Here is a 22,360-nt window from a genome sequence, read left to right as displayed (position 1 = left end):
CTTTGTGCTTATGAAGAATAAATCCTTAGTTCGTAGAAAAAGTCGCTTAACAACCGCGACTTTAACTAGACTTATAGAAATTTATGGTTGCACGTAGTGGGATGGAATAATCTCGAGAAAGATCTGGGTTTATCGTTCTGAGACTTTTTCAAAGCGATAAAAAAATGACTTATTTTTGTCTAGCTTCTTTCCGGCTGGGCTAGCGAGAAATAGATAGAACGCCAAGTTGGAAACAAATTCTGAAAAGACAAGAGAGCTTACTTCCGGTTTCACCTCAGCTTTCTTTGCTTCGAAAACATGATGCATATTATATGCGTTTAGCGTCCAAAATAGGAAATATTTACAGTGCAAAAGAAGAAAAAAGTTCATGGATATGAATGACAACTTGATGCGCACGTGTATTACGTGAACTTGCACTTTGATCGCGTGCGGCAAATTAATTTTTTGTAATCTAATTAATGTTACACGTATGATATTCCGTTGCAACGCGCGAAATTTAATTCAAATTGACCGTTCAATGACATCTATTCAAAGATAATTTAATTTAATTGAGAGATGACATTAAAATCTTTTTATTCAATCAATCATAATATCAATTATAACATTTTGCATACACTTTTGCTTAAATTAAAATATTTATTTTTCCTTCATCAAATATATTAACTTATTATTTTTTCATACTCTGTTCCTTTCAATATGCATCCATAGATTCGAAACAAAATATCTATTTCTCTCTTTATAATATTATTTTAATAAAATCGAATGTTTAATATTACATCATTTTTATAAATGCCACTTTAATTAATTTTTCGACAATCGTTTGAGTTCCTATCGAGCAGTTCAGATAAGAAGAAAACTAATCTTTGCTCTTTCGACACATTCTTTTATCACGCGAGAAATTGTCGAATCATTTATGTGACGAAATCATTGTCTTGTATGGGAGAGCAGCCTTCAGTTGCTGCCATCTAATTTTCTTAAACTCATTATGATACGGTCTCTTCTATCTTTCTCATGTTCTATTTAGCGATCTCGACTAATGATATCATACCAATGAAATCATATCATAAATATAAATAACATGGTAGTTAACATTTTATAATTTAGCAAATAATAATTCCAATATATAATAAAGAAATACCACATTTACTAATTTATTTTATAAAATATAATTAATTAAAAGTATTTTGTTTAAAGTGCGTTAGGTTAATCCTATTTTAATGCGTAATTCAATGCAACAAATATTTCCTCCAAGTATAAAATTATTTTTCCGTTTCTGAAGTATTTCCATGTTGGAAAGTTATCAGATCTTAAGAATTAAAAAAGAGATACACAAACACTTTTAACATGATAAAATGGCGATTAACGTATTCTCATGATCGTAATGTATTTGTCGAATTGATCACGCAAGAATTTCTGGGCCGATTTCGCCGACACGCAAACTCTCACGTTTCCTTACAATCCGAACCGAAGGGGTTGCCCTGATGAACGGGTTTCTTCGTGAAGAACGACTTAATTCTAGGGTCACGGTACTACCTGAGATACCATTCAGGGATCGCAGGTCAGATTTCGCGCACTGTGCTCAAAGCGGCGAACAAAGGATTCAACAGACCGCAGTCAACCCGAAATTCTAAAATCGTTCAAATTTCCGATGACTACGACATACCCTTACGCAAATTTAAAAGTAAGTACAACTTTTAGAAATTTTTTCTCTGTATTCTAAACGCCAATATACTATACATACCCTTTTTCAAAGATGGTTTGAAAGGGAAATTGTTGGCAATCGTTGTAAATATCATCGAGTATTATTAATCACTTATTACAGAAAAATTTAAAACCTCTGATATTTTCTAAAAATTATTAAAGCGTCATGAAAATATATGGCTGACTTTTAACTTTTCTCTGAAGAGCTTAACACATTTTTAATAGGACTAATAGCGATAATAGTCACCTTTTCTGCAGTTCATCTCGCATGTTTACGTATTATCCAGGCTAGAATGTGAGAGCGTCAAATTGCACGCGACGTACAATATAACGCAGTGCAGAAGTGAAAAATTACGGATCTGAGTGTAGCATGAGTTGCATCCGCGACGGATTGGATAATGAATCTCACGTGAGATCACGAAGTGCCACACACATGACGAAGAAGGACGGCGGGGTAATGACAATAGATGATAATGACAACGGCAGCCGAAGGAATGTGGATGGCGCGCGGTTATCTCGCGAAACGGCATTATTGTTTCATTACCGCCACTTGAATACAAATCGACCTTAATCGGTGGGCAGTGCAAGACTCTAATTGCAATTCCGAAAGCGGACTACCGCGTCAGTATGGAAAACGATGAGCGAGGTAAGGTAATTGCGGTGTATACTAATTAAAATAAATCCTTAAATAAACATGGCGCCAACATTCGTTATTTCCGCTAAGAAATAAGCCAGATTATTATTGCAAATTAGTTATCGAAATAAGTTATTAAAACACAAATTCACGAAAAAAACTCTTTTGATATCATTTGATTATTGATAGTTATTACGTAGATATGTCGAATGTTATTTTATTATTCAATTATATGTTCGTTTATAATAAAAGGGCACTAAGTTAAACATAATATTGTGAAATAATGTTATCATTTTGATCGGCTGACGTTAATTATCAAGATATTTAACTTATATTTCGAACATCCGATTCTCATCGCGCACAGAGGTCAATCGAACTCAATCTGATATGCATACAATGCGTCTCGTTAATAAATGATCAATAAATTAAGTTTGGTGTATGCATACAACAGTTCAGCCACTGTTGAAGTAATATTCAGTATATTCATTGAAATATTCATATATTTAAGATAACATGATTACTGAATTTAATTTCGCAGCTACGCAGGTTTATTTAGTTTGATTGTGATTTTGCACTCAAACTCATGTGAACACGTGGAACATTTCAATTATGAACTGCCTCTTAACAGTATTAATTCTTTAACCATATTGATTCATGCTGCGGAAATATATATTACAAAATATTGAGCAAGAGAAAAAGCATTCGTTTATCTCGGTACTATCGGATAAAAATTGATTAAAAATATGTTGATTAATTAAAATAAGTTAATTATTTTAATTTCTAACACGATTAATGCGAAAAAAACTAATCTAGAAATCAATTGATTAATTCTGTAATAATGATGTCAAATAATACCTAAAAAATTACTTTTCTCTTTCTGCTTTTTTTTACAACGAGTAAAATCGAAATTGATAGAAATAAAAATAAAAAAATACTAATTCAACTGACAAACATTTTCTTTGATAATATCATACAAATAAGTATGTAAATAAACAAAGGCATTAACGTGGATCCGTCAAAGGTGAAAAATTTCATCACTAAATAATTGACATTCCTATTAGAGTGATAATAAAGTGAGGGTTTTTAACATCGAAAGTATTTATATTTGACATTAAGCGAGTTATAACTCAAAATTTCAATATCACGGTCTTATGATCGCGTGTGATACGATGTGAAATCGTGTTATCATACATAAAACACACTTACCTCTAATCGCGTATTAGCATGTCACGTATGAAATTATTCATCAGCTCCGTTCTAAATATTCAATCGAATCCAGATTATAACCAAGAGACTTGTCACATGTGACATTGAGAGTGAAAAAAAAACTCATCTTCGAATCTCTGGATTCATAAAACTTATTAACTTATTTATCGTATCTTGTAATTCAGATTCAAATATCTAATTAGGTCAAACTCTGTATTAAAAAAAAAAGCACCAAAAATAGATAAAACATCTATTATAAAGAGAATATCTTTAAAGATTTAATCTTGACCCTTCGCAGATTATTCAAAGACTCGTTTCCACGATTTTTATTCTTATTCTTCAACCAACTCGTCGTTATTATCGTTATTTCTCTCTTCTTGCATCTCTCTTGACTTTAATTCTTAATTGACAAGAGCATAGGATGACCCAGTTCTTTATCAGAATTTTACATTGAAAATAACGAAGTCATAATCATTTATATGCGCTCGATACATAATTGATATAACCTGCTTGAGTTTTATCATTTTGATTCGCACGTATATATATATATATATTTTCCTTTCTCTTTTTAAATTTATCAACGTGACATTATAACATACCTTTCTACATTTAACGCGCCATATATATTTCATATTTTTATACTTTCTAATTTAAACTTTAATTTAAGTTCTAATACCTGTATTTAATCCCGCGCGTGCAACCAAATTACTATCGCAATATCTAGTTGGAACAATCGTACCAATTAAATCTAAAAGGCAAACGACATTATGCAAGGCGTGACATTAACGCCAATGTGGGATTTAGAACAGCTCTAAATTCTGCTGCCCGGGCTTCTATTTCCAGGATGAAATCCATGATATACGAGGACGACTGAATGGAAGAAACCACGCGCAGACACGTGTCGAAAGAGAAATAGCGTAGGCCCACGCGCAGGAGCAATTGACATTCTCATTACTGGATAATACAGGAAAAGGCTTTGTGCGAGTTGGCGCGAGTTTCCGTTTGATATTTCGCGGCGCGTGCGAAATTCGCGTGCCACATTTCTGCGAATCTAGAAACGCCGAGTTGAAAGACACATGCACGGAACATCGCGTTAAACCACCGAGCTCGAATTGCGGCGTGGTCCCACCAACTCAGCTCTTGAATTTTCGTCCAAAATCGCGCTGCGTTATTGTAACTGCACGAAAATTTAGACACTTGTTTAACCTTTCGTTCGAGTTCAAAGGAGACACTTGAGAGGAAAACACTCGTGGATAAATCGTACTTGGAGATTAATCCCAAACAGATTATTCTGGCAAAATAGCACAGACAAATGCTAGTTATAATGCACATATATATACTTATAATAAATTTTAAAGATAAATTTATTAAGATAATTTATCCTCTGCTTATCCTCCCTTTTACCTCTAATGCAGATTAAATTGATTTAAAAGTCATTAATGTGTATATGTGATATTTCCTTTTCTTTTTTTCATTACACTACTCTTATAAATCGTATCATAAATGATTCAAGTCGAGTCCCAAATTTAAAATCCTAGAAAACTTTTACTATTGATTCGTATTTCGTCAAATAATCAGTATTATTGATAATGAGCCTCTTTGATAAGATTAACTTTGTTTAACAAACTAACATATTTTTCTTACCTGATATCTTTTAAAACACACGTTAGACACGTTAGAGATGTCAGAAACGCAATAATCTGCTTTATATGTATTGTAAAATTATTTATCAATATTAACATATTTATATTAAGCAAAATCTATTATAAAATAATCTAATAATAAATATAATTGAATTTTAAAAAATACTTCTTTGAAAAAATTTTCATTTCTTGCCGCAAATGTATTAAAATAAAATATATATAAATATATCGATATATTTAACTCACGGTACTGTCCATATTTCAAGTAGAGTAGTAGACCAAATTACTTACCTAAAACAGAAAGAAAAATAATTTTTGATTAGTTACAACTTCTTTAAGGAAAAGTTACTGTAAAATATTAATTATCTATAGTTTAGAGAAATCTCAGATTTTCATATAGTATTTTTATATAGTTCTAAATACAACAAAATTTTTACAATATTTACAGGTTATAGGTGTACATTCTATTGTTTTAATTATTTTATTTCTTTTCTATATGATAATTATATTTTATTTCTATTATATTTATTATTTATATGTTATGACATTGACAGACATAATTTGTTGTTTTCAGTAATGTAATTTGCAAATTTTTAGCTAGAACAATAAATTACAAAATAGATGAGCAAATATTTGAATTGAATCGTACAAGCGATATTTCTAAAGTGTTTGCAAATCACCCAATGCGTTATTGCGAAAGATAATTCACAATCGTAATAAGACAACACTTGTGCCACGTGTCCGCATCCACAAAATGGAAATTAGATTCATTTGCATACATGATTCCTCTTCTCTCTCAGTTTTCAATAGGCACGTAAAATCGATATCCAGTATCTCGTTATGCGTATTTCATGATGCAGCAATTCTCATATAAGATCGTGAAAATATGTAAGACTGATTTTGAGTTTTTCTCATGTAGTATTTTTTACGGTAAATCATTCATCGAATCGTCAAGTTATTTAACAGGCATTCGTTGTCGACTATATATAGACACAAAAACATTAGCTATGCCTCTAGGAATTCTACATTTCCATATTCTCTAATATTTTACTTATCTTCGTATGATAATTAAAAAGATAAAATATTTTCAGAAGAACGTGAAACAAACTATTGATATTCCATAAACAATAAAATAAAAATTAGTAATATAATTTATATTTTATTAAAAAAATTAGTATTTCGGATTTTTTTCCAATATTACGATATTGACAAATCACATGTCACAGTGTCGTAAAATGTCACTTGTTTGCCCAGAAATATTTCATTAAAATTGTAATAAGTTGAAGTGTGTTACACCGAAGTATTTCGAACTTTTATTCGTCACGTCACAAATACAGATAAAAAGATATTAAATGCTACATTTTTATACAGAACGCGATTCGTATTGGCGCGCTACTTTTCCATAGGTAGCAGCTGCAGACGAAAGGAATAGGAAATCTCGTAAATTACATTTGCGATTTAATATCGGGATACCTATAAATCTTCGTAACAGTACACGACGTACTCCCAGCAGAATAATGGTGAAGAACGTCTCTCCTTCGGATTTCTTAAATCGTCCTAAGTTAAAGCCATGCCGTACAATAACCCAATAGAAAAAAAATGTATTCCTAATTTTGATCTACGGAATGCTGCAAGAATTGATCAGTCGAGATAAGAGCTGCTATTTACAGTAGCATGTAAAAGAAAATAGTTTTCTTTTACATTGTTTCTTATAAATGCTATGGTAAAAAGGTGCAATATTTTTTACTTGGAATTGCACATTCATAAAAAGGTCGTTATACAATTCCTAATAATTTTATTTTCAAAGCACACAACTTTATAAGAGTCTTAATATACATCGCTTTAAAAATTATTAAATTTAAATTTAATCCTAGCTTTAAAAATTGTCGTCAAACAGAAAATAGAATATTAAATGCGCTTTGGAAAATTCGATAGAATGGAATGGAGAAGCTCCAAGAAAAATCGTCGGAGTTTCGCCTTCGTGAAGTACAGTTTCTATAGCCAGCTGCATGAAATATCGAGAACATGAAAGACGGGCAGATAGCCTCGCGGATGACCCCGCTCATTATCTATCTTGGAGCGCATTTAACTGACGAATGTACAGGCTACTTCTCTGAAATCTTCTTGAGCTCTCTTTTCTCCGTATCTCAGCCGACAGACGTGACGTCGCGCCGCCGCCGCTGCCGCCGCCGCCACAAGAAGAAAAATAACAGCAGTAAGGAAAAGCTGCGAAGAAGGAGGCTCCTCCACTCGAGAGATCGATACTCGCACAAGCTCGCGGGCATCGTCGTCCTCGGCGCCGCGGGAAACCTCTCGCGAAAAGCGCGCGAAATAAGAATATACGAATTAAGACGGGAGAATAATCAAACACTGTCGAACCTGCTTTTCATTTTATATGTCGCGAGACAGAAAGGAAGAGTTACTATATGTCTCTACCGCGGCATCATCATTCGAATCGCGCTTCGGCGAAGCAAATGTCGAGTTTAACGAGTTTTGCGAAAGTTCGCCGATCATCAGATAAACCCATTAGGCGCGAGGGAAACTTTGGCGACGTCGGAGTATCGGAAAGTATCGCTGTCGGTGATAGGATGCAGTCATAATGCAAACAACACTGTTATCTTCGATCCACTGTCGACGTAGAAAGTAATTTGAAGTGAACGCGATGTCTCTGTGCGAATCACGCTTTAATAAAAATTTCGAGTACAGAGGGAAAATTCGATAATATAAATATTATATAAAAAAATGTTTTCATTTTACGCAAAGAGATCACGTAAGCCGAGTTTCCGAAGGTTTTAGAATTTTAGAAACGTAAAAGAACGCGCTCTTCTACAAAGTACTCTAAAGTTCAAAGAGAGAGGAAGCCGCTTTGTCTATGTAAAAAGTACTCTCGAGTAAGTGTAAAGATATACAATCCGTTGGCTCAGCTTACTGAGAACTCAAAAGTTTTAGTTATATAGCTAATACAAAGCGCACTGAACGAAAATCATCTCGACGAAAGTTTGATTCGAAAATCAGATAAAAGTCAGTCGCGAATAAAAAATACATATTTTTTCAAGAAAAAAGAAAAAAGAAAAAAAAAAAAAAAAATCAAAAGCATATATCGAAAAATTCGCCGATTATCATCTAAAGTTGCGGAAGAGGAAGGAAAATAGGAATAGCGGGATGATTCTGCAGAGGACAGAGGAGAAGAATATCCGCGCGGGGGAGGAGAATGCGCAGCATGCGTGGGCGGTAACGACGGAGATGACGGAGGGGAAAGAGGGGGATTGACGAAAGGGGAACGATGGGGCGCGTGAGTGTGAGCCCCGGAGCGGGGTCCCCCATCGGATGACTTAAAGAGACGCTGCGACTATCCCGGACCGATCGATATCCGCAGCAGCCAGCCGCGGCTACACGACGTCAACGCGGGCTTTCCCCGGAATTTTCCTTCGGCAATCCGAGATAGACGTTGTATGTTCGAATAAATTTCTATTTGTGTGTAAAATTTAATCTGTCCATTTTATATTATTTTCTTTTGTCGCGCCCCGCATTATTTATTACTTCTCTTCTTTTTTTTTATTTGACATTCGAAAAATTTAAACAATTTTGAATAACACGTCCTGCAAAATTCTTGACAGAAAAAATTATAGATTATATATGCACATTTTACATTTTCTCCAAATTAGAAACGTTTTAAATAAATCATTCAAGTAACATTTCATTATGATATAATATTTATTATATTCTAATAAAATATCTCTTTATTAAGAATAAAACATTATTCGCACGAAAAATTTCGTTCCTTATTCGTTTTTTTTTATTAAAATAAATTTTTATAAAAATTAATCCTCTCTTTCTCTTCTAATGTCGAGATCCTTTTAAAATACTCGAACGGATGTTAAATAAAATCGGTCCATATAGATAACAAAGGATTTTCTTTATTATAAGTTAGATAGGAATAAAGTTACGTGACATTCCGAGGTTAAAGTGAAGATTTTGAAATTTTTATACCACGTTAAAATCGCTTTTTGAAAGGTTACATCCCCTTACAATTAGAAAAATATGCGTTAATACCTATGAACAAGCAACTGACTCCATTATATCATGCGTGAAATAATGGATGTGTATAATAATGAATGTATATAATATTTTTATTTCGAAATTGCATCATCGATTTTCTGACAAAACTGACAAAATGTAAAAATATTATCCAAGATAAATGCAATTATAAGTTTTGATACAGTTTGCATGAATTTCATTGAGACGTTAGCTTTTTTAACATGTTGAAATATATACTCTAAAAATTAATCTCAAATTTAATATCTTCCACCATTTATGTTGATTTCTGACATTATCAAAACGACTTCTGACATTAAGAACGTTCTATTAGGCTGGCTATCGTATATAAAATAAGGAGAACAAAGTTCGAAAAAGCGAGCAATAGATATTGCGTTTTAATTTAAACGCGAAGAACAGTGCAGAGTGAATTAATCATAGTAAGAAATAGAAATTCAGATTTTATTGGATTTATTTGCAGAGTACGAATAGAGAACAGAATTTCTCGAGACGATCAGAACGAGTCACCTCATTCCATCGATTCAGATCAGTGCGAGAGAATTTCTATTGAGCTGAACGAAAGGACAGAAGAGAGGGATTACGTGCTTCGACAGTGCGCATGGATGAAAATTTAAGGAGCGTTTTGTCTTACAATTTAATTACAAAACACTTTAAATCACACGCAAAAGTGTCAATTGCATTTTAAAAATTTCGCTCGTGAGTTGCATACGAATAAAACCAATTGTTTAGGAATAACGAGCGAAAAGATATCTGAAATTGAAGTTACTCCGAAATAGTCAGATGACATGTTTACGATCAAAATATGTTTGTGATCGCTCGGGAGGAAAATAACGAGTTAACGAACCTAACGAAACGACAGACGACGTCGTTTAACGCGGAAGGAAAATGAAACTCTGTTAAATTATTCCGTAGAAAACGCGAGAGAACTGTGAATCGCGCTAACGGCATCGCTTTGCTTCTTTATGTGGAATTGTGTTACACTACCGTTAAAATTTAAGTTTCTTTCTGTTTGCAACTCGGAAATCAAACCGACTTAATCATCATTCAATCCCAAGTCTGAGAACTCGATTCAAATTTTGATGTGATACATTCGAAAAGATTGGTATACATATACGAGAGCAAAAAACTATAAGTGGATATCAAATTGTTTTTTTTTTCCTTTCAATATTTCTTTTGCAAAAATTCTCCTCATAGCATGTTTTAAAAAAAATATCTTTCATGATTAAAATCCATTTTTAATCTTGTTTTTATGCGCGTACATAGCGATAACATCTATTATTAAAATGAAATTAATTGGCGCCTACTCTTTCATAAATAAATATAATGTGTTGCGTATGTGTTTTATTAAAATTTTCTATTACTCATTCCTGGAACACAATTCCCGTGTGTTGTGCTTTATAATAAAATTATGCATTAAAATATCTGGCACGATATCAGGCGTTTAAAAATTGTACGGTCGCCCTACGAAAGTCATATGTGCTATAGTAAAACTGAACGCATCCGAGTGAGCGAAAATTTCGGTATTTTGGAAGATCACAAGATTTTACAAGCTCGCACAGCTGTGACGATATTGAACGAGTGAGCAAGAGACACCAAACTCACAATTGGCATCCGTAAAGTTTACGCGTTATGATTCGACAAAGCATTGCTGTCAAAATGCAAAATGCAAAATATGTGGAGAAAGATAGCGAGAAATATGCAGAAGACGAGAGAGAAAGATGACGGACTATAGAGAAGGTACAAAACAATCGAAACGTGAATACTCTTTGCAGATACGTCGCAAGTTTCACCTACTACATACGTTCTATTGTGCAACTTGGCGAGTTACGCGAATTATTTCATGCGCAAAGTGCAAGTTAAACTTGCGTATATACGGTATACGGGAAGCGCAAGAAACTCCGCGGGATTTCTAACACACGAACGAGACGCAGAAAGCGTGTGCAACGCAGAAAATCATGTTCGACTGCATTCGCGAAACGATTATGCAGATCCTCGACTATCCTTTGTGACAGTCTTTGTGACCAGCTGAGAGGAAAGCTGTAAATACTTGTCACGAGATGCACAAGTGGCATATTTCAGAAAAAAAACTGACAGTACATTTTCAAAAATTCCTGTAAAAGAAAATGTAAAAGCTTAACTTTTCAAAATAATCTTTACAAATTTTATGAAAAAGCTGACATAGAAATTAAATCTAAAACAGAAATTTCTACATTTGTAGATTTTAAAAAATTTGAAAGAAAAAAATTGCTTTCATTTGATACATTTTTTTTTTTTTTTTTTTTCAAACTAAACGAGTTACTTAAATTTATTTTCTCGGTAATAAAAAAATGTATATAAGTGTTACTAAGTTGTGTTGATATTATTTGCGTTAAACTCTCATTCATCACGACGTTTAAAGAGAGAGGAAAATATACGTTAAGGAGAAAGATACGCGCGTGCTTTTATGACGCCGTTGTTTATGCGACGTTACTGAGAATTCATATCATGAATAATTCGAGATTGTTTTTCTCGAGCAAAGATGACGGATGCAATGAAATTATCGTAAAACAGTAATTACGTTATTATTGACAATTTAAATCGCCGGTGCAAAGATCGCATTTATGAAAACAGTCTGTCCTCCACATCAACGGAGATAAATTTATATCGGATAAATATATTTATTATTCGTATAGCGACGCGTGGATAAAACCAAAAAAAGTTGAAGAAAAATATGCATAGTATGCAATATTTATAACGCAAATGGTATAAACAAAATCGAAAAATAGCACCAAAAATTCTTAAAATATCGCAATTTTCTTCTAAGAATCTTTTTTCATTATAAAAAAATTTATATAAGGTTTTGCAGATTGCATCTATATATATTATCACACCGTGAGAACTAATATACTTTTTCATATTTTATTAAAAATATATGCTTTCGTGGCTGTGTTAAATGAATTATCATGCGCAGCTTTATATTAAACATTTATAAAGATTACAATGATAAAAAACAAAAAATATTGATTTACATTAAAAATGCTTAAGCACTTTAAACTTTAGCTGATCTATTGTAATCATCGTCCATAGTTAAAGCTAGAGGGTCGACATTTTTCCGAGCCGCGCCGCTTCGGGCGTTATCCAGGGAAAATACGTTGAGAACTTTTGCAGTCCCTTCGCAGTATATTAAAAAATTCCTGATTTCTCTCTCCCCGCAGTGCGGAACGTCTTCCATTATTCATTCCGAATCGAATCGACATTAAGAAATTCCTAATATCGAGCATACCGCGCACTTTCCGATTCGTTTATCCGTAGCAACGAGTCAAATACAAAAGATTGATGTTCACATATTAAACATCCATTTATTAGATATGTTGGGATAACAAAATTAGTGAAAATTATTCGACATGTATTTTAAAACAAGAATCAAAACTCTTCTTTTAAAACAGTACATTCCGATTCAAATAGACATTATTAAATTTTTAATATCGGACATACCATAACTGTCAGTTCATTTATCCGTAATAGCAATTTGAATACAATTTGACGAATATTAAAAATCTATTTATTACGTAAAAATAACTTCGTGTATGTGTAAGAAATTTTAGGAAATATTGTAAATGTATCTTTAAAAAAAATCAAGTGTCAACATAAAAAATATTTGCCAACCGTCAAAAGTTCTCTATAAAAATTTATAAATAATTGTTATCAATTTCAAATTCTTGCCAAATGACGCATTTAATTCGAAAATTCAACGTGTTATAAATTGAAAAAGATAAAAAAAATTCAAAGTCATAAGTATCGCAATATAGGAAATTTCATTGGAACGCTGCCAGGCGATTCTGTGAATCCGGTACTTTAAGTACCTAAGTCGGAGAATCGTAAGAATTTCCCGAGAATGTAAAAATTCAGTATGTCTTAAAAACGTGAACATATGTATATATATCTAGCCGGTGTTCTGATGATATTTCATCTTGACTACAAATACTTTGATAAGTATAAAAAAATAGAAGTTTTTGATTTATTAAGACTTTATATAAAATCTAATCATAAAAAAATTTTACGTCAAAAATTAAAAATATTTTGTAAAGATATTTCTCTCAATATGGAGAATTAGAGCTTGAAATTTTCTAAACACAACTTTCAGTATTTTTCAGTTCTCAAACATCAACTTTATGATATAATATAAATTCAGTTGTATGTATAAATATACTATAAATTTAATTTATAGTATTTTTTTAATAATTTGATATAATTTATAGCAATAATAAAAATTTAATCTTGTTTATTAATTACAAATATATTAAAACCGCAGAAGCACGACTAAGTTAACTGAAAATTCACCAAAGAATCAATGATTAAGAAGAAGTTATAAAATTTATTGAGCACTCTGTGTAGTATGAGCCCACGTACGCTTTCTGCATAAGTTAATGGAAACGAAGGGAAACTGAAGTTTTACGCAAAACAACAGTTAAAAAGTACGACAAATATATTCAAGCGTGAAGAAGAAAACAGCCCGTTATTCACGCGAGTCTTTCGTTTGCCGACTTTCAAGTGGTAATCTTACAAAGTTGGAATTTAAATCGTGATCAATCGACCCCGAATGCGCTTCGTTCTCTCATTCTAACATTCAGCAGAAAATATGTGCTTTAGAACATCATCGAAAAGATTAATCAAATGAATTTTATTTGATCAATCTGCATATTTCTTTGATATAACAGAAAGTATAATTATATAATATAAAATTAAAAAGGACAAAAACTATTATCAAACAATTTTATAGTAAAAATATCAATTGCTTGTAACGATCTAAATGCGATCAACTCAAAAGAGCTATCAAACATAATATTATCGATTATGCCATCTATAATTATACATGTAAATGTCGGTAGCTATCAATTATAATATAAATATAACTTTATTATCAATTTCCTAAAGTTTAAGCTAATATAATTCAATGCAATTATTTAATTAAAATTGCAGAGAATCTCTACGAAAATAAATATAGATGCAATTTAATATCTAAGAGCTCTAAAATTAATCATCATTTAATGGAAGCTGAAATTAATCACTGCTAAATTCAACATCCAATTCCGATTACGTCATGGACAATTCGATAATAACTCACCGATTGTGAGATGAGTTAAAAATGTGGCAATTGCATATCCGTTCTACTAATGGCGTTTCAATTAGGATGAAACCGCTCGACCCACGCACGTGCGAAGCCATAAATTACCAACCGGTAATCCGCAATAAATCGTTCGATAAGAATGCGGTTATGTGAGCATTCCGCATTTTCTCCTTTCAATTAATCCCAAGAAGGTGAATATCATTAGAAGAAAATCTCTCACCAAAACTAGCAACTTTCTTTCTTTTCTAATCTCATTGTCAGCCTTGACCTTGATTTTCGATTAACTAGTTTGCGCTTTCGAAAATTACGGTAGACACGGCAAATATCAGCTTCCCAAAATCTTCGTTACCACAGAGTGTCATAACGATTTATCTTCGCCCAAGTTCCGCCAAGTTTCCCCGTTGGGTCACCACGAGAAACACGATATTGAATATGCCGTTGTACTGAGATACAGCCGATTATACACGACGACAATAAACGTACCGGCAACGCATCCACTTTATCTTCGAGATTATGGGAAACGCGACGATGCGAATTATGGCAAGTAAATAACGTGGCTTGCAACACAACCTTTATAAAGTAAGTTTACTAGACGCAAAGCACTAGAACAGAAATGACGAATTTATGATACAAGCGCGTTTATGACATATATAGGTAAAAATTTATGATATACACCATTAAATAGCGTTTTATAAATATTTTTATATGTATTCTGCAATTTAATTTTATAACTAAAATTTATTATAAAAAATTTATCTTTGTCTCTCTTTCTTTCTATCATTTTTTTTTTTTTTTAAATTATAATGTTCTACTTATAAATTTATAAGTATTTAATTATAACAGAATTTTTTTATTTAACTTTTTACGTTACTATGGCAAAATATACTTCTAATTATACTGTATAAATAAATTATTTCAATTAACGTCAATTCAGTAGACTAAATTGATTTTACATCTTTATACAATAATAGCACATCTAGAAAACACGATATGGTCTAGTTCATTCATTGACTATGGTCGTAAATATTACGCATTGATCTGTGTGTCCAAATTTAACTGTAGATGTCAAATGTCAGACAGCGTAACGTCAGACTAACTTTCCTGCCTCGGTTGTTCCGATTGCGGTAGAACTTCTTCGAACAATACTCGCTAATGATCGTATTTTAGTTCTACAACGCGCAGAAATTAATTTCAAACACTTAATATTTGTCGGGTTAGGGTTACATTTCGCATCAAACAAAACACTACAATGTTAACTGTAACTAAAATTTATACCTAAGTATATAATTTTTTAATCTCGTAGAAATAAATATAAAAATCGGCATAGAGATTACCGGGCAAAAAATAATATTAAAAAACTTGTTAAAAACAAAAACATTCGTTAAAAATTTAAACTAATTAATTGATAATTAAACTAATTCTACATATTTAATGTCCGATTAAATACACATCTACGTGAAAATTTCGTATTAATGTCTACAGATAAAATTATATTCGCACAGTAAAATCTAGTACGTACGAAACGCTTAATTGGCAATTATATGGAAGAAAATCTATAATATTGTCCATTTACCATTATATTGAATTCGAAAAAAAATATTTAAACCAATTTAATTCAATTTGCATGAGAAAAAGTAATGTTCTCTTAGTTACAAGAACCTTCGATTTTCTCACGTTGTACTCGTATTTGCAAGTGTTAATTTCCAACACGCATATTCGCACGTGAAAACAATGGGAGACATGCAAAAAATCCTTGACACATACTTATAGCGGAGGTTAACGATGCTAAAACGTAGTTTGATCCTAAAGTGAAACTTCCTTCCATTTTACACACGTACAACCGCAACAATTATGCTCCCAGTCCACACAAACATGATGGTACTGCATCATTGAGAGAAACACGAACAGCGATTTCTGGCCGATGAATCTTGTTTCGGCCCGACAGTGGTTAAAAGCAACGAGATATTATGAAACCATAATCGCAAATCTGCTGTTCGGGGCGACAGAAATTATTCATTCTCCCTCGAGGCGAAAAAAATCTTAATTCAATATCACAAGAATATTTGTTCGCTTATAACAAGAGCAGCCGGATATAAATAAAATATTGTTTGTGCCGAGCAATTAAAATATACGTGACGCATATCAAATAAAATATCAATTATTATTATTTTGAAAACATAGTTGCAATTTTATTTATATAATAGTCAAAGACTTGTTTTGGACATTTTTTGAAAACAGATTTTTTTTTCGAGGTTTTGTATCATGTTGTAAATCTATCCGTTAACTAAATCTATCCGTGTTTCAAAATAACTTTTATTTTAACCATTATAACTTTCAAAAAAAAATCCTAACAATGGAATATACTAACACATTTAGTTGAATCGACCGCGTATGCTTATTATAGCTTAAAGCTAGAGTGTGTTCTTTGTTCGCGAAAGGGTCGAGAGAGCGCCTCTTCAATGATATCTTGCAAACAAGAATTAACCATTATTTGCAAGATTTTACGTTGCAAAATTATCGTGTAAAATTTCCTGGAGAAAATTGATGTACATGTGTATTAAGAAAAATATTTCGATATCTAAAACCGTTCCGAATAATGTAGAATAAGGGTATTAATTACAAAGATTAAAATTGTAAGAATTTAACAAGACAGTATTTATGTTCTTTTTATTTTGGCAATAATAGTTGTCACTATTTTCGATCTTCAAATCGATCACTGATGAAAAGATATGTAAAACAGAATGCATTAAAAAAAATTTCAAGAGTTCTCGCACACGCGACATTCGATGCATGCAAAATATTTCGCATGCCTTCGCGGAATAAGATACTATTAACGTTTGAATTGAGTACACGTAAAGCGAATAGTATTGCGTTGAAAAAAAGTAAAAAGAGACATATTAACTTAATATGCATAAACAACGCAAAAATTAGAGAATTAAAAACTATAGAAAATAAGTTAAAATAAAAAAAAAAATTAATCAAGAATTAAACAAAATTAAATATTAAATTAAAAATAATTAAAATTAAGATTAAAAATAATTAAAAATTTTGACTAAATCTATAAATAAATAATAATAACTCTTTCAAAGAAATATATGTATTGTAAACTGATAAAAATTGCAGAAGACATATGTTAATTTTGATGGAAAAACAATGATAAAAAGTGAATCTATTTTTCTTTGTCAAGAAAATCAAGCAGAAATGTGGGCGAAGTGCGTCGCGCACATTTTATACGTGCACCGCAAGCGAATATCAAACATAATAGAGATCTTTGATAACCAAAAAGATACGTTTAATGCGTAAGCATGTGATGTGAATATTATTCACATAAGGCGACATTCGCGTTATCAAGTAGATAAAAAATATCTATTTTTAAAATCGTCATAAATCGAAAATAATATTTTCAAATTATTAATATGTAGCAAAAACAAGATTAATATGCCATATACAAAAATTTTTAAATACATTAATAAAATTTAAAAGGAGTGAAAGAAAGAGATATATATAATACCTATTATTTATATATAGTTATATTTAATTGTGGAAAATATCCAAAAATAAATGTCAGAAATTCTTGCTTTATACTTATTTTAAAAATCATGACAATATTATTTAAGATATTTAAGCATATCTTAATTCAGAGTGTATTAAATACTATTACGACACTTTGGAAAAATGATTTTCCGATATGCATATTTACTTTTCCTGTAACTTTCATATTTTAAAAATAACTTTATCCTATAATTTGTATTTTTCTTTCAGAAAAATGCAATGTATATAGAAAACATTGCCGCTCTGAAGAAATAACCCCTTTGAATCTCGTATCGTGCTTTTATAAGGAACACTGAAGAAAGGTTAAACGAAGATGTCGTTCAAAGTAAAGTATCGATAGAACTAGCTCGAAATAACTAGATCTGACCTATATTCTGAAATACGCACTGACAAAAAAAAAACCAACTATATGAAACATTGTATATACAAGGGAATATAAGCGACAATTCCAACACGACGCATATATCTCTCGCAAAAACTACATGTCGGCATTTCTATACGAAAGCAATACAGTGAGTCGTATGAAAATTGATCAAACGTGGAGCATCACCAACACGAAAGCTAACATTCGAACGTGCCATCACATCGGAGAACAATTGACACTTGACCCACAAAACAATTTTTCAGCCAATAACGGTGTTATCGTGCGTACTCTCTCTATCTACAATACTACAGATACTATTAAATTACATATCGCCTAGTTATATTAACTGGCGATGGTCCTCCTCTTCATGTTGTCGAGCGAATGATTACACACAATTTGAATTTTTTTAAATATATAGCATCGATTTGAACAGCCAAATTATTAGGAAAACAAGAGTTATGGGTTACTATTTTTATCAGGAATCAACACACAAAATTTTACAACTTTATAATATTATAATAGTACGATGTACGATACACATCTTTCTACATACAAATTTTCCAGATTTATCAAAGGTAAAACTCGTATATTTTTCTCGATACAGATAAGTCTTCTTATTACAAGCAAGTGCAAACACGCATCAAGATACGATGATTTAGTTTCATAGCCAAGTCGATGCTGCTATCCGGACGTATGATAATATATCATCTTGACTTAATCCGGTTTAATACTATAGACAATTTCAATCGGGTTATCAAGTCGGTCGCAGATAACACGTGAGGATAAATCAAATCACTGATCGATATGCCACCTGATTCGCGGCTGTATAAAAACGCCAGCGAATTTGTACAAAAAAGAGAGATATATCGTCTACAGGCTACGCTGCGTGACGCAACGAAATGTTATGAGAAAGCGCGATACTAACACACGCACCTTGAGAGTAGCGTTTAAAGGCAAACACGTGGTCGATTCTATCGGCGAAATAGAAAGGCACTGCGGAAGCGACAAGACACGCATTCTCTGCTTAAATGATTGTATTTTACGCTGTAAGATGTGTAACATTTATTGTCAATAAAAATAATCGATTGGGCTTGCAACTAATCAGCTGTTGCCTGTCAAACACAACGCGAAATACAAGCTTATTTCATTAGCGTAAAGATTAAAAAAAAAATTTTAATGGAAAAAAAAAAAAGTTAATCATTTTCCAACCGGCGAACGCGGTGTGAAATTAAATTACTTGAAAGACGTTGAAGACAAAATAAAAAAAATAAACAGTACTGGTAGCCTGCCATTGTGTATCGCACAACGCAAATATTTTTCTTTACCGCGCGACCTTATTTACTTTTCTGAGGTTATAAAGAAATTCGCGATCTGCGAGATGTCGGGTTTTCGCGAGCGATATTGATCGACGTTTAGTTTCCCAAATGATTCATTCGGCCGATTTTAGATGAAATGCGAAGAAAGCGACACAGGCAATCGAAAATATGTAGGTATCGCATTCTTTCTCGTTCACCCTCGACCCGAGGACGGTCGGTAAAATTACAGTTTCGAGCAGTACTTCTTCTGGCAAAACCAACAGCGCGACCAAACGGTGTACAAGGCCTACCGAGGACGAGAAAGAAAAAGGTCAGCTTCACATTGTGAGTGAAATTCAATTCTCTACCGACGGTTGTGCGAACAAAGGAGAGATCTTGGAGCGAGCGGCGCGGGGGACCATTCGTCGGCTTCGGGGGGGGGAGGAAGGGGGGGTCCGGAAAAGCCGGTATTCTCCGCTCCGTTTTAGAGCGCCTACCTGCGCATTCTGGGGAGAACACATGTATACGGAATATCATATACAAAATAACACAGGCAGCCTGAACAAAAGCTACCCATTCCATACTCGTTCTGCGTTACCTGCGTTCAAATAATTTCAAACGCCTGTGATATTACGTTATTTTGTAATATAACGATACAGAGAGAGAGAGAGAGAGAGAGAGAGAGAGAAATACATACGAAAAAAATTGCACAAGCTTTCGTTGGGAATGTATGTTGGAAGAGAAAGTGGAATATTAACCTCGTTTACTTTCGATTTTATATAAATGTATATAAATTACACATTCTCTCCTCTCTCTTTTCCTCCACTTCTACATATATTTTATATATTAGCCAATTAAATAAATTGTATGAGTCTAATGTTATAATCTAGTATAAGTTTTTTTAAGTAGTAATAATTTACAGAAGGTGTAATATTACAAATCGTTTTATCTGTAATATAATGCATTATAAAAGCGATTAAATGCATATTTAATTTTTGTTAAAATTTTCTTTTCTCAAGGAAAATAATAAAATTTATATTATTAGTAATTCTTTATTATATTATTGATAAACCATCATTATTTTGAATAAGCCTTGAGTTCATATTAATTAATGTGTGTATATGTATGTATATATAAATAGTCCACAAAAATATTCCACAGATGGCATAAGTAATATCGTTAAAATAACATGCAGCCTTTTTCTTTAATACTTCATTTATAATCTTGTAAAATTTAGTTAAGCTACATTGCTCTTTTCATTTGCTACGACAAGAAAAGTGAGAGTATCTTTCTCAAATTCTTCGAAAAACCGATAATGGAGCCAAGAGCAAACATTTGTATCAAGTTCAAAAAATCATTTTTGGAAACACTCAAAATGATTCAATGAGTTTTTAATAAAATATCAGAGTTTAGTTTAGAAGAAGAAAAAAGAATCAAAAAAAGTTTAAATGTATAAATAGAAAGTCAAAACAATGTTCACTACTTTTTTGTATGGAAATAATTTAATACAGTAGAAGAATTTTTGCATTGAAATAATTTAATACAATAAAAGAAATTCGTCCCAAGAGAAAATGTCTGAAGCTAAAAGGACAATACGTTATAACATGATTTCTAAAATCCAAAAGGCTTCGACAGAGGCCAATTTTCATTGTAACAAAAAAAAGAATATGTGAATCTCAGTGAACCGAAGTGATTCTCAGAAGTTTTATGATGCAACAAAAAATGCATTTTTTCAAATAGAATGTATACACTATTCTAACTGTTAGCATTGTATTATCTATAGAACAACAATTATTTTTGAGACAGACCGTGTCTCAAAATTTAATTCGTCCAAAGTACAATAATAAATTTTTATTTTTATCTGCTTAAAATAATAAAATGATATTTCATTCTTTGAAATTCCACATGATATCTTTAAAAGTCGACTAAGCATCTTTGAAATTTTAAAGACTAATTTTAACTTTAGAGAGAATAATACCGCAGTATTTTCTCACGATAAAACGTATTCTTAACGTTATATGATAATTTCTTGCCATCTGTTGAATAAACCAAATTTTTATAATCATCACTGTGGTTTTCTCCAATGAAATATACTCCATCGTCGCCATTTATACCTCGATTAATCTCGATAAATAATTTTAAAATTTTTATCACCGAACATTATTTAATTATCATATGTGCGATTAGTAGCAGCAGCAAAACAAGCGGTTATTTAACTTTCACTGGCTAACGCGACGCATCAAACAGGACAGCGCGTTAAATCTCTCTCGCCGTTAAATCGAAGAATATTTCCTCAGTTTCACGTTCATTTTCGCTAATACACGAGCCATGCGCCGTTCAAGGCGTTCCTCCGACAGTTATTCCGAAAACGAGCTAACCAGTAGAATAACGTCATCTCGCTCTTTCCCACGCTCCCTCATCCTTTCCCTTTCTCTTTATATATACATATATATCTCTCTCTCTCTCTCTCTCTCTCTCTCTCTCTCTCTCTCTGTTCGTTTACAGCACCAAGGCGAACATAACCTACAACATCGGAGTTTCGGTTATGAGGAAAGAACAAAGATTCACGTTGGAAGAGGAGATAACAAACGGAGCCATCGATGCTCAAGGACATTCACCGTCGGACCGCTTTCGACGTTCACGCAATTTCGTGCGTTCTCGTCCGCGTTGGCGCGACGAAGAAGGAAGAAGCAGCGAGAATCGAAGGGAAAAGGAAAAAAACAGGACGCGGAGGCTCAAGCAGCATAGACACGAGCGGCGGATCGATGAAAGTCATGCATGCCACACACCGTGCCGATTCAA

The 22,360-nt window shown here is 32.4% G+C and overlaps 2 protein-coding genes across 13 annotated transcripts in view; one reads left to right on the top strand and one right to left on the bottom strand.

The window, feature by feature from the left end:
• Positions 1-22,360, top strand: part of LOC140666249 (uncharacterized) — a 308,424-nt gene that overhangs the window by 155,639 nt on the left and 130,425 nt on the right. The gene's annotated exons all lie outside the window — the stretch shown is intronic.
• The window catches only part of LOC140666248 (RNA binding protein fox-1 homolog 2), a 256,874-nt gene that overhangs the window by 120,645 nt on the left and 113,869 nt on the right, over positions 1-22,360 (bottom strand). The gene's annotated exons all lie outside the window — the stretch shown is intronic.

The sequence above is a fragment of the Anoplolepis gracilipes genome, chromosome 5 (genome assembly GCF_047496725.1).
Source record: "Anoplolepis gracilipes chromosome 5, ASM4749672v1, whole genome shotgun sequence".
NCBI classification, from domain to species: domain Eukaryota; kingdom Metazoa; phylum Arthropoda; class Insecta; order Hymenoptera; family Formicidae; genus Anoplolepis; species Anoplolepis gracilipes.
The sequence above is the reverse complement of the archived record's forward strand: the minus strand, read 5'-3'. Positions and strand labels throughout refer to the sequence as shown.